Here is a 14,471-nt window from a genome sequence, read left to right as displayed (position 1 = left end):
ATCAATATTACACAGCATATACATTTGTAGAAATCCTTCCCCCTCCCCGACATTACTCATAATATAAGACCCCCCTCCCCAATTTAACACATGACATGTGACCCCCTCACTAATATTACACCGCATATAGGATCCCTTCCCCTCTCAGATATTTCAAGTGGCATACGACCCCCTCTGCATTACAACATGTAATGTACATGTAGGACCCACGCCCCAACCATATACACGTCGGATAGGACTCCTTCTCCGATATAACATGAACTACATGTGAATAGGACCCCATCCCGGATATTTCACGTAATTCACGAAGACCCCTGCCCCCTGTCCGTTATTACACGTAATATAAGACCCCCTGCCCCCACCGATACTACACTTAAAATAGGAACCCCTTCTGATATCTTTTGTAATAGTACAGAACAGAACAGAACAGAAATGTATTGAACACTCAGATCGATACAAACGATACATGAACAAAATACATGATAATAGATGGCCCCTTCCCTCTCAGCGATGCTATACGTAATATAGTAATCTCTTCCTGAAGTTACACGTAATAAAGTACAACTCCCCCTTCACCGATATAACATATAACAAAGGACTCATTAACCCTCCCGGAAATTAACACGTAACTGAGGACCCCCCGTATAGCCAGGAACTTTCCTCGGTATGCCGTCTCTGCAATGACAATCAAGATTGATTTGATGCAAGCTAAATGAAATTAACGCCAATCGGTACACACATAAGTAAGAAACAACAAACAGTGTGACCGACACATCTGTATTTTATTTAGCTCTGTAATTAACAAAATACATGTTTGGATCATCGTTAAATCGTGAGTTTCCGAATACTTGTATTCATAGATGGACAAAACGTAACTGTTTGCCTGTCAATGGTGTCATCTGGTTTGCGTATGACGTTCTCGTACCACAAAGTACAGTCAGACGCAAACCAGATGACACCATTGACAGGTTTACAGTTACGTTTTGTACCAGAAATTAAATTACTTGAAAGCAATACAGCCTTTTCGCTTTCCTGTAATTTACCGTCACTATTTCCGTTATTAACAAAGACGTCATTGCATGATGGAGACAAACGAACACATTAGCAATATATGTTGTAAGGAAAAAAATAAAAAATCTTTATTGTTCTGTTTGCTTACTTTTTCAATATAAATATTTCGGTAAAATAAAGAAAAGCGAAAAGGCTGTATTGCTTTCAAGTAATTTCTTTTCTGGATATAATTTTAATGTGACCGGGTGAAATGCTGTGTTGGGTGCCTTCAGCATGGTATTTCAGTGAGATAGCACTATAAAGTCGGCATCAGTACCGCGCTATGGAGGCAATTACAACAACATTCCCCGTCTCCTGCACATTTGCACACATACACAACACACATGGAGGCACGTCCTCAAATGGCCTTGGCTGTTAATAGGATGTTAAACAAATCCAATACGTCCGGAAATCGTCTGCTTCGGATCATTGTCTGTTCCAGTGCAATAGATTCAATGATGAAACATGCAACACAATGTCACCGTCATTTGTGTTAAAGAATATCAAAGAGAACGTAAACACTAATAGAACTATCATGAACTTCTTCACAAAAATTAAATAATTATTCAGAAATATAAGCAGATACACTATATGTATAACTTGCAAACATATTGCATTGACATTTTTTTCCCTGGTTACACTTATATAAAAAACAAAATAGCTAAACTCATTTTTAAAAGTACTGACAAGCATGCATTTTAGACACCCGTTAATAATTACCACTACCATGTCGATTTCTTGCATTTATTTTAATATCATTTACAAAGTTCGGCTGGAAAAAGATAATACTTAAGTTTCAATAAAACCGAAGTTTACCTAAAGATCTATGAACAAATATGAACAATAAGACGAAGAAAGATTTACATGGCAACATTTGAAAAAGTACAAGGATGATAAGACCAGGCGTTTCGGATGGGAAAGCGTCATGAGCTTCATTAGCGACACCCGCCATGTAAATTAAGGCCAAATCCAAGTAATGGCATGTCCTCAATACGAGAATCAGGGTAGGGACAACGAAACTGTAAGACAAACTAATGAGTATAATAAAAAGCATCGACCTAAATAACACAAAGAAATAGCATGTCTCCCGAATTGAGATATAGAGCTTGGTGTCGCCTATGCCGATATGTATTGCACAATTTCTCATCCGAGTGAGAAAAAGTGGAGGGGTGAGAAATCGTGTCGCGAACGCAGCAATTTTGCACGATTTCTGAGAAATCACGTCGTGATGAGAAATCGTGCCGTAACAGTCAGAAATCGTGTCGGGGTGAGAAATCTGCCTTGACCTTGTAATCCTGAAATACAACGATGTATTTGTTTATATTTGAAGACAATATACAAATCAAGCTGATGGCGCTAGGTATATTGTATTATTGGGTTCAAGACGGTTAACCTTTCACGGAGTACGTATGTCCTTACTTTTATAGTCCCCATGCTAGATTTGAAACATATTTGTGGTATTCTTCTGTTCACAAAGCTGTGTGTTTGTCACATGTAACAGGTTAAAAGGTTTGGTGAATGCAATACATTTAGTGATTACAATAAAGACAGGTATGTAACGACATCAAACATCACGATTGTGAAATGTTTTCAATCAGACTTCCGCATTGTGTCCGGGTTTGTGAAAAGGAAGTCCAGAGCATATTTGTATCATATAAATACACGTTCACATAAAACACCTATCAGAGGCATGGTTGTCTTCATGACTTAGTCACGTTGATTGTGTTTTCTCAGGTTGTTAACTATCCCTCAGTCAAGCTTTTTAAAATAGATATATTTTGAATAATACGACCAAAAAGTCTATTTAAGTTAAATACATACTTTAAAAAAAAAGTAAAATCTCAAGTCTAAAAAATAACTATTTTATTGTATTTGTCGTCAAGCTAACTGTTTTGACAACATTGGCCATGACACAACAGTTGAAGTATTAGTCAGCTTTATGCTATTTAACGCAGGTAAAATCGTGCATATGATAACAAAACACTAAAAAAACAAAGTAGTTTCCGTATAAAATATGAATCCAAAATTATCGTCTTAATATATGCTATAGAGCATTACTTGTAAATTACAAACTTTTCGTAGATTTTTGAAAACTTATGTTCATTATCGTTAAGCTAACAATACTAGTAACATCTATGCGTTAGAAGAAAAACTGAGATAGGTCAAAGTAGGTTAAACAGATGCAAAAATGTTAATGAAGTTTTAATTATCGCCATGCTTAGTTTGCACGTATATCCATGTGACAAATTTCATGTGATTTTTATGACACATTTGATAACAGCTAACCATGATTTTATTTCCATATGAAGTTGATGAATGGACAAACCAGTATTACCAAAACGTGTTAAATATGGGCTATATTCAAAATCGCATCGGTCATAAATTGATTAATGATACTTAATTAAGCTTTAATTAGTGTATGTATTTATTTTAATAACTAATTAACCATCCTGTCGTATAATTACTCGCACACAAGGCCACCTAAATTTGTTTCTGGTAAAACACATCTGACATATGATCATAAAACTGTGTTAGAACCATGGTGGCGAGATGCTTTGCCCTCCGGTTAATTGACATGAACTTTATCAGCATTTCTTTTGTTCTCGTCACTTATTTTGTTTTTAATTAGGAACAATAGATTATCTTGATTCAGTGGTCTTTAACAGAAATATCATACCTTACCTTCTGAAGAACCCTACTGCCTTACGTAGGAGGCAACTAAGGTGGGCCCCCGTGCAGCATCCGGGATTTTCTTTGTGTTTTTTTTTTCTACCAAAAGGACATTGAAGAGACTATAACTAATCTGCTTCCCTTATAGCAACACTTGAGTTCTATTTTTACTTTTTTTCTCATATCTGTTTTGTTTTCGATGCTGTCTCCCTCCGCATTTAACGTTAACGTTAACTCATATACCCCTGACATTTCATAATGAACTATTCCAACCTATGAATTGGAATAGTTCAAATGCGTATTTAGGGGTGAATGAGTTAAACAAACAAACAAACTAACTGAAATATTGCAATAGCATAACACCGACAGAAATAATTACAAATAATTTTGGTACCCCCAAAATATCTATATGTTCATTTTTTTTTTACTTTTATCTAAATCTGCTCATTTGAAAATTCTAAAGTTCATCACTTCATTTTTACATAAACGTAATTGAAAAAAATATATAACAGGTAACCTAATTGACTGCATTAGTTTTGTACTATATACTAATCAAAGGCAAGGTCATTACACTGTCTGTAATTAAATTTATTTTATGTTATTTTTGACGCGGCATAACATGACGTAGTTATGGGGATGTGTTCGATTTTTAAACAGCGTTTGCGTATTTATGTTATTTTGGTACGGTCAATGGCCGCATGTTTTGACCAACGGAAAAACATCGTTCACCTACAACGTGTTAGAATGCATTTGCAGCGACTAACGATTTTGCGCGGGGTAGTCGGACCCATTATCAAGACGAAAACAGATACTACTCCATCATAACATGTTACACAAAACACAAAATTCGAAACATACAGTCCCCGAGGACAAGATTTCCCGGAGGAATATCTGCTCTTTAAAATTACATCATAAGAAATAGTACGACAAACCTATTTTTATTTCGGCGTATTCTTAAAATCAATTTCAATTAAATGTTTGATTTCAAACGTCACGCACCATAAACGACTGGTAGAGGTAAGCTGCCTATTATTCGTCGGTCTTCGTCACAACGCCCAATACTACAACCGGGCTTTTGTAAAAGTACATCACGCATATAATTCATACTATAACGGTGTCGTTCGACTTGACCCATAATCAATGTGTATTTTTAGCTCTTAGTGAATGTTGAATAAATGTATATTTAAACCTTTATACACGTCATCGACTTATTAGTGATGGGACTAGTTCCAAACCACAGTAAATCAATTGTTAGACCCTAATGTCCAACTGATAACCCGAAAGAATAGTAGATTTGGACATGCTATAGAAATTATTCAAAATTGCAGATGAAACCCATGACAATACATATTGTTGTTATTGTTCTCTTAGCCATGCAAAAGTGTGATTATTAACCCTGCTTTTCAAATTTCGTAATTCAGGAAAATATAAACAGCATCACCGAAAGGTCGCTCCGCAACTGTCAACATCGCGTGGGAGGATATGGGGACAATTTATGTAAAGCATCGTAGTACCTATACAGGTACATATTATACATGTAACAACTTCAAATCTGAAATGTATCTCTTTCATAACAGACCGGTGTCAAAAGCACAAACAGATCTCTCAAACTCCTCTTCATGTTCAAAATTGTCCTACACATATTAAGATATCAAAATTTTAATTCTTCACAAACACGCTACACTAAATTAACACCTAGAAGTGATATTATGTATGTTAATGGTTGAAACAGGTCGAGTAATAAACATATATGCCTTTTTTAAAATTCTAATAATATAGTCTAATAACTAATAATATAATGTCAAGATATAAAAGATCATGACTACCAGCGCACTCAAGAATGGTACCTTTTAAAACCTCTCAAATTCACTCTCGCTGAGGGCTGATCAAAACCCTTTTATGTTGATTTTAGCGGATTAATGATTGTCAAATTGAACATTTGACCCGCATAATGTTTTTTTCCTCGTTTCATTCAATGTCTGTGTGGCTAATTTCTAACCAAACACATCGATTTGATATGAGGAAATGACGTATTTGTATTCTTTGAACTCACAATTCAATCTCAAAATATAGTTCAATTTAATAAACACATGTGGGCTTAAGGAATGTAAGAAATGAATTATGCATTTTTTTGTGGAATGTAAATTGTGATAGCACGTTTACTTGTCATACTTCATGCAGCATCATCATCAATCAAAATCATTAACCACAGTATCTATCAGTCTGAATCTTTAATAACTAATACCAGCTGATTTGTTTGTTAGTAATCGTGATTTGGACGAGTGAAACTGACATTATTTTGATAATGATCATATTAATTACGATTATTTCCGCTTCTTTACGGATGACTTTTTGATATTTGTCACAATAAATTGGAACAACTAACCACAATAAGGATAGGGTGGAGCGATATGATGCTTACATCTTGGCTATACAGGTGACACCACAAGGAAGATATGTTTTTAAAAATCTGATTTGGAATAAATAAATATATTATTAAAGAAAAGTATATCACTGTAATTTAAATTAGTATCGAATTGACAGTCAATAAGTCGTCAGTTTATGCAATTATTCATTATAGTTGTAAGCATGAAATTATAAAAGTTATTTTGTTGAAATATTCAGATATGCACAAAACAGTGTAACATTCGGAACAGCTGCACGGAAAATTGTTTGAGATTAATTATATTTATTAAAAAAAAATCGCATATCTTTGCAAACATGATTATGGCTATACTTGTAAGGATAACGACAACGAAATCATCTTGTCATAACGACCTCATTGTTTCATTATCAAAACATCTACAACTACAATTGCATAGACCTTAAGGACTCACACAACTAAATCATTTACTATATGTCATTACTTAGCTTTTGACCTTATAGTGTAAATATTTGAAGTTCAACACTAGTGACAACTGTCAATATTCACAGATACATACATGACAAAGGCTGCAAAAGGCATGTTTTGGTGGGTTTCGCATATACATTGTAAGAGCGCTAAAGGGGTCTTCTTTTGACAACCGGACAACCGGAAGTTCACAAGCCAAACCGGTTAAGTGGGATGGGAACACCCCCTGACATTAGACCACATATCAATCCTCCATCACATATTAAAACCTACTAAAACTATAAAAAAAATCTAAAGTCCAATATCTGTAGATTTAATTCAATGTCAAATATGTCAACACTTACCTATTTAAATTACTCAGAGGCACTGTATTTAACCAGAGCATATTCAAGGTAGGGATTACAATCGTATGCATAGCTTACTGATTGGCTGGTTTGTTGTGTGAGTCCCTAAGTGTAACTTACGCATCATTTAGAAGCTCTCTGGCCGCCGTCTTGCCTTTCTTACCTGTGCTTTTTATACAATGGCCAAACCCTAAAAACCTTGGGAATCAAATCATTGTAAGCATATCGAAAAATATACAATGTAAGCTATCACTGCAACCTATGGACAATATTTGGACTAGAAAGAGAAAAAAAACAGCTGTTCGAAGCAGTATAGTTAATTTATGCCTTAGTGTATCATTAACAACTTTTGAAAGGTGCGATCAAATATGTGTGTCTTACGTCAATCTTTGAACGGAAGCGAAACGGCATTTTATATAAGACTAGCTCATTATCTGTGATACACTAGAATGAATCATTATGGCTTAACACAGATGATCTGTTATTGACTAGAGAGGCACGGTACGTCGTGTGGGTAATCATGACTGAGGGCCGTAACGTATTTCTCAACTCGCGAATTATTAAGCGGTCAGTTCCTTTAAATAGCACGCTATATTACACCAAAGCATGCATGTGACATTTAATCGATATTGGAGAAATTATTGTTGTAAACAATTTTTATTTCGTACCATCTAGTAACATTTAATATGCGTCAAAGGTGGTTTATCAGACGTATATTAAAACTGTGCATAAAATAGATTGGTAAATCTACATGTATCAGGTGTTGATGAACACTTAACTAGATAATCTTATACTCTTCTAGGAGTGACCAATCGGACCATGGTCACTATTGATCATTTTACAGAGGCTAATAATGGTAGCAAAACAAAAGCCCCTCTCCCCCTCTTGTTTAGTTCGCTTTGTTACACATATAACATCAATGTTTAAAGATTATTTTGAAGACGTCTGTCATAATCATCGGGTTAAGTTTCTACAATGTAAATTGATAGGGTTAAACTGGTTTGACAAGATATCGTGACGTTCCGATTTAATTAACATTGTGTATATATTACTTCGTCCAATATATAGACAGGAAAACAGCATCACCGCAAGGTCGCTTCTTAACTGTCAACATATGTAGCCGCGTCGGCGGTGAGGGCTAATGCTAATTAAAGCATCCTGGTTTTATGCACAATGAAAAATGAATATTATTTTAATAAGTGAAATTAACATGTAATTTATCATTATGTTTATTACATTTATTTCCGTTCATTGCGGATGTAATTTTTGATATTTGTCAAGAGCTATATGATTGGATAGAACATCATGATATGTACGGAAGAGACAACCAGGAAAAGCATTTGTTGAGGAACTGATTTGGAATAGATACGATATATTTAATCAAAGAACAGTATATCACTTTAATAGACTATAAATGCAAATACGTTTGTACTAACATATAGAAACGTAGAAATAGATTTGTCATTATGATCTCAATGTTACATACATGTGCAGCTTAAACTCACTGAGGATACCTAAGTTGATTTTGGTGTCACTGTTGTTTCATCTAAAAGCTTTATGAGCGTCCTGACCATCTTTATACTCTTTATACTAATAAAGTGGTATATCTCATTGACCATTTCGATGTCGGAGAAGTGTAAGCTTTTTTTATTTATTTTTCTTCACATTTAAGCATCTGTAAAACCTTCCGTCAATTTGACGGGCAGTTAAACGGCATTATACGAAATCAGACTATAATATGTGATAAAATATAAAACATCGTTTGACTCAACAACGAAGACGTATTATTTGGAATACGTAGCGAAGGTTCATGACGTTTATATCACCACGTGAGTATGAGGTGGCCAGTTAATTGTAAACAGCCATCACAACGATAGATATTACATCATATCACGCGATATTTGAACAATATGGGAGAAGTTATTTGTAAACAATTTTCATTTCATATCGTCTGATAGCATTAAATATAGTTCGGAGGTGGTATGAGAACTTCGATCAGACGCATATTAACAACAACTGTGCCTAAAATAGATTGGTCAACCTATCATGTGTTGATGAACATATTTATTATATCACCTAGGTGTGAGCCCTGGGGTCAAGGGAACATATTTTTATTTTATAGAGTCTTATATTAGTGGCATACCATCAGTCCTTCTTAACTCAATAAACAAGAAGTGGGTAGAAAACGTCTTTCACTGGTTGACGTTTTTCCAAAATCATATTCATAGGGTAGTTATGGTTTGGAAAGATGTCATATTGGTCTGATCTAATTAAGACTGATTGTTGATATAACATTATGTATAACATACGACCGGTGTATTAACAGGTCAACAGCATCACCACAAGGTCGCTTCCGCAACTGTCAACATAAGTCACTGCGTGGGAGGTTAGGACGTCTGTGTATGTTAAACATCGTAGTTCCCACACAATGAAACATTGAAACAAATTAAAACCTTTTTTTTTTAAATTAAAGAACTGTGTTAAAATCTCAAAAGTATTTTCTCCAACTTCACTTGAAGTGTGTCGTTTTCCAGATACATACATGTTATAAAAAATGCATTTCGTGACAAACACACAATGGTGAACTTAAAACTCGAAATGATGTCACCATTGGGTGACCAACTTTTAGCAATATATTAATTTGTTTAAATATCTGAGATCCAAAAAACTATGTTCCCAATATGGTCACTGAAATCATGGTGACAAGCACATTTAAGATGTAACCCTTTCATAAACTTTGAAAATCCCTTTTGCTGTGGACTGTGGAAATCCTTTCATTTTGTGTTTAAAAAAAGGCTACGAATATCCAATTTAATATTTTACCAGAGTTTATACTTTTTACCCCTGTTTTATTCAATGTTTTCCTGGCTATTTACCGACCACACACGTGGATTTGATATCACTCTTCAATTTCAAAAGACAGTTCACAGTAGTAAACAACTGTGGGCGTAAGGAAGACGATTATGAATTATACATTTTATTTATAATGCCATAATTCGTTACTTGTCAAGATGAGTGTTACTTGCAGCAACATCATCAATCAAAAGCACTCAAAACTTACAACAGTTTCTATCAGTTCTAAAGTTTAAAAACTAATACCAGCTGATTTGTTTGTCGCTTTGTCATATTTGGACGAGTGATCATATAAATTGCAATTATTTCCGCTTCGTAGCGGATGCAATTTTGATATTTGTCAGGAAAAATAGACCACAATATGTTTGGGTGGAGTGACATGATGTATAAATCTTGGATAGAAAGGAGACACAACATGGATGGTAATTTGTTAAGAAACTGTGATTTGGAAAAGAAACATCACTTTACTTGAAATAGGTATCAAATTGACTGTCAGTTAGACATAAATTCATGATATTATTCATTCATATTTGTAAACAAGATTTTTTTTATATTTTTATTTAGATTTCAGATTTGCACAAAACAGTGTAAACATTAGAAACCTTTATTTTTTATCAACCTGGGTCAAATCTTACGCACAGTGGAATGGAAGATGTATTTTGATAAATGCATTTTGTTTCATTTGGGCATTTTTCTCTTTGTGAATATAAACATGTTGAAAATGACAGACAGGGACAAGAAAATTCGCTGTTTCTTACAATTTTCAATGTTGAATAACATCTAAAACACATTGCGGGGACCTTTAATTATTGGTTTTCCATATCGTATTATTTGTGGTTTATATAGCCGTCTTTACTTTTCCAACTTCACTATTTACATGTATGTAATGATTGATCCCTACGAACCTCTAGGGATGTCAGAGTATTGTTACATTTTTTAATCCACAATTTTAAATATCTTCACAACCTATTGTAAAACTCAGACAACAAAAGACAAAACAAATGCATGGCGCATTGTATTTTAGTTTTTGTAAACTGGTTACCGAAGTTTAAAAGTGCAACCACATGTATGTGTCTTATGTTCTCCTTTGAAGGGTAATAAAATGCCATTCTGCAAAACCAAAGCATAGTCTGTGATACACTAGGACGCATCATTTGGGTTTTACACAGAAGAAATGCTTTTGAGTTGAGTGAAAAAAATACGTCGTTTAAGTAAACATGACAGAGGGTAATAACGTTTAGCTATCTCACTTTGTAAGTTATGAAGTGGTCTGTTCCTTGTCAATAGCCGTTAGTACGATATATACCATCAAAGCACGCGATGTTTGATCGATATGGGAGAACCTATTTGTAAACAACCTCACTTCATACCGTTGGAAAACCTATCAAGTATTGATGAAAATGTTTACTATATCTGCTTGCAATCACCTAGAATTGACCAGTTGGGCCAATATCAGAAAGGACGCTTATACAGAGGCTAAAAATAGCAACACAGAATGATGTTGTTATGATACATGTTGTACGATCGAAGATAAACAACTTTTGTAAAAATACGAATAGCTTTGTTATTTTGTCGATAAAAGGAATCGAATTGATCTAAACAACAAGGGGTTTGAGACTGTTAAAAAGTCAGTTACTCGTCCCTATGATTGACAAGTGTATGCATAGCTGTAACAAATATTCTGTTTATCACAAAAGAGAAGCTCCCCTTTTGTCTTCAGTCAAATTACGTTTTTGTTTTTCTTTCCAAAATGTTACTGCGCAATATAAGCAAGGAACTATCTTGCTATGTAGCCACCTTATGACAATTTTATTAACTGATTAAACTTAATAAAGAATTTAGACGCCATAAAATGAAGGCGGAGCATTTGCCATTTGCGGTTTCCCGAATGAGAGCGATGAAGCAAACAGTTTTTTTCTCTGCACGGCTCCACTTTAAACACCTTTTACGACACACAGTACCAGCCGTACACGTTCGGGGAAATAATAGGCCTGCTGTATCACNGGAGGGGAGGAAAATATGTTTTTTCTGCAAAATGTTTTTCCTTGTATTCTATCTAAGGGACATGTAAGAATTCAAAAGAAGATCTGATGTATCCCATTGTCTGTGTATCGTAGGATGCCACTAATGAGTGGCCGCTGCAGAATCGTGGATCTTCTTCTGTGTCTTCTGCAAAGGGGACACGGAAGAGACCAAATTTGATCTGCTGCCTGCATTGTAACACGTGGAATTTTTTTTGTTTCCTGTCTTTCCTGTTTACGTTCTTTCCTTTCCACTTTATCTTTCCGGCGGTGTCTCCTTAGGCACCTGACGTCATATGACCCTATGTGTTCTCTGTTTTGGCAAACGGTATCCATTACCAAAATTAAAAGGTGCAGTCACCTGTGTGAATGTTACACTCATTGTTCCTACTTTTTAAATTCTGATTCTCATTACTGATCATCTTGTTGATATGATATGACCGGTTGGTCTGTCTAGCTACCATATCACACTTGAGACCTTTTGATTTAATGTTACTATTGGTGACCGTGGTTTTGTCCTACAGTCAGTGAATACCGTCTTCATAACAACACTACAACTGTTGTAAAGTTGTCAAACCTAAAAAAATAATGAAATACACAACCTTTACATAGCATATACTTACTGTGATTATATTAACATTTCATTGAATTTGTGTTATATAACTCGACCAAAATTACCTTGCATATGTACTTGTAAGAGAACCGTTTGAATGATATGATTTTTTCTATAATTAACGTCATTAACTTTACATTGACTTTCACCATCTGATACAAGTCGAGGTATCTCGTATCCTAAACGTGCGCAATGTGACGAATATTGTTTCAATACGGCTGTAACATACTTTAAGGTAGATTTATTTATTTCAACATATAGAAAATGCTCAAACGTAAATATCAGGATGGGTTTCGACGTAAGTGTGATGGATTTAATGATATGTGTTCTAACTGTAGCCCTTAATGTGATATATGTACCAGTTACAAGGATAGTTGATGAGAGAGTGATGTGATCTAGTATTTGTTTACTACGACTAGGTACTGAATGCATGTTGACCGCATATAGGTAAATATGTGTGCTTAAAAGCACGTAGTGGCAATGCGCTTGGTACAGGATGAGGAGAGTATGATAAGTGATGGGTTACTCATTTGTTTACAAGTAAGCACTAAATCAATATTGACAGTATATATGGGTAAATGTTTGTGCTTATAAGCACGTAACGTCAATGTGCTAGGTACAGGATGAGGAGAGTATAAAAGGTGAAGAGTTACTGAAGTGTTTACAAGTAAGCACTTAATACATGTTATTGTATAAATGTATATAATTGTGCATATAACAACATTATGGTAAAGCGCTACGTCAAAAATCAAGAGTGTATTATTCCGTCTTTGCGTATTGCAGAGTTATCTTCTATTTGGAGCATTGTTACGTCACTTGTTTTTGAGAGTAACGTCATCAGTTTTTGAGAAAACGACGTTATTTTCTCACACAAACCAATGACTTAACAATCAATATCTGCTCCCAAGAGAAGATAACTCTGCAAAACGCAAAGACGAAATAGGGGATACGTGATGAGGTATTCGTTTATTTATGACAAGTGAGCACTATATGCATGATGAAGGGGAACACGTGTGCTTATAAGCACGTAGTAACACCAGTTGTAAAATAGATAGAGTGTGGCAGGGGAATAGGTACACTGTACTTGTTTGTTTACGACGAGTAAGTACTATATACTTGTGCTGATAATCATGTTATATGTAAGGCAACGCAATTTATAGAACGTAAAGAGTAGATTATGTGAGATAGAGTATGTATTTACCTACTACAGTTAAGCACAAAATGCATATTGATTGTATATAAGTATATATGTGTGCATGAAAGAATGTATTAACTGTCGTTAGACTGTTTTTAATTGTGTTTCAAAACATCAAAACATAGTAATGTTTATAAAGTATGAAAGCTGATAGATACTTACTTATTTCAACGAGTTACAATTTTATATGCATTGTAGGCTGCATATGGATAAATGTTTGTACTTTCATGTATAAGCATGCATTAAACTGATGTGAGTTTTTTTTTTTTTGTGGTTGGGAATTAATAACAAAAAAATTAATGTAGGATACTATCGCTCATTGAAATGAAAGTTTTTTGTCCAACGAGACTAAGTGCAACCAGATGTAAACATGTATACCGATACCTGTATTTGTTCAATGAATCATAAATCGTAAAGTGCATTTATATGCTTAAACTGATCGACATTGTGTAATTGAAGCTTTTTACATAAAAATAAAACAAAAATACTATAGTATTTAGACATAGAAATTGTGAGCTCCACATAAAAATGTGAACCAAACAAGTCATTGATGTTTATTGTAATAAGTCGCACATTGATGAAAATATGAAGGCAAAGTATAGGGTATTGTGAAAGGAAAAGGAAGAAATAATTTGGAACAGAGAGAAGAATGAATCTTTGAAATGGATTCAATATCTGATTTGTTTTCTTGTCTGCTAATTTGAATTTATCAATATTGATTTGATGTTCTCAATAGTTTAAGATATTCGTGATTTCTTTTGATAGCGTTGCTATATTCGATCCCACCATGGTATTGACTTTGACCCATGCTATTCGACCTTTTGATGTTGAGATGATTTTTCTCCTGAAGAATAAACAACCCAGAGGATCTCGT

This window comes from Mizuhopecten yessoensis, unplaced genomic scaffold (genome assembly GCF_002113885.1).
Source record: "Mizuhopecten yessoensis strain PY_sf001 unplaced genomic scaffold, ASM211388v2 scaffold9967, whole genome shotgun sequence".
NCBI classification, from domain to species: Eukaryota; Metazoa; Mollusca; class Bivalvia; order Pectinida; family Pectinidae; genus Mizuhopecten; species Mizuhopecten yessoensis.
The sequence above is the reverse complement of the archived record's forward strand: the minus strand, read 5'-3'. Positions refer to the sequence as shown.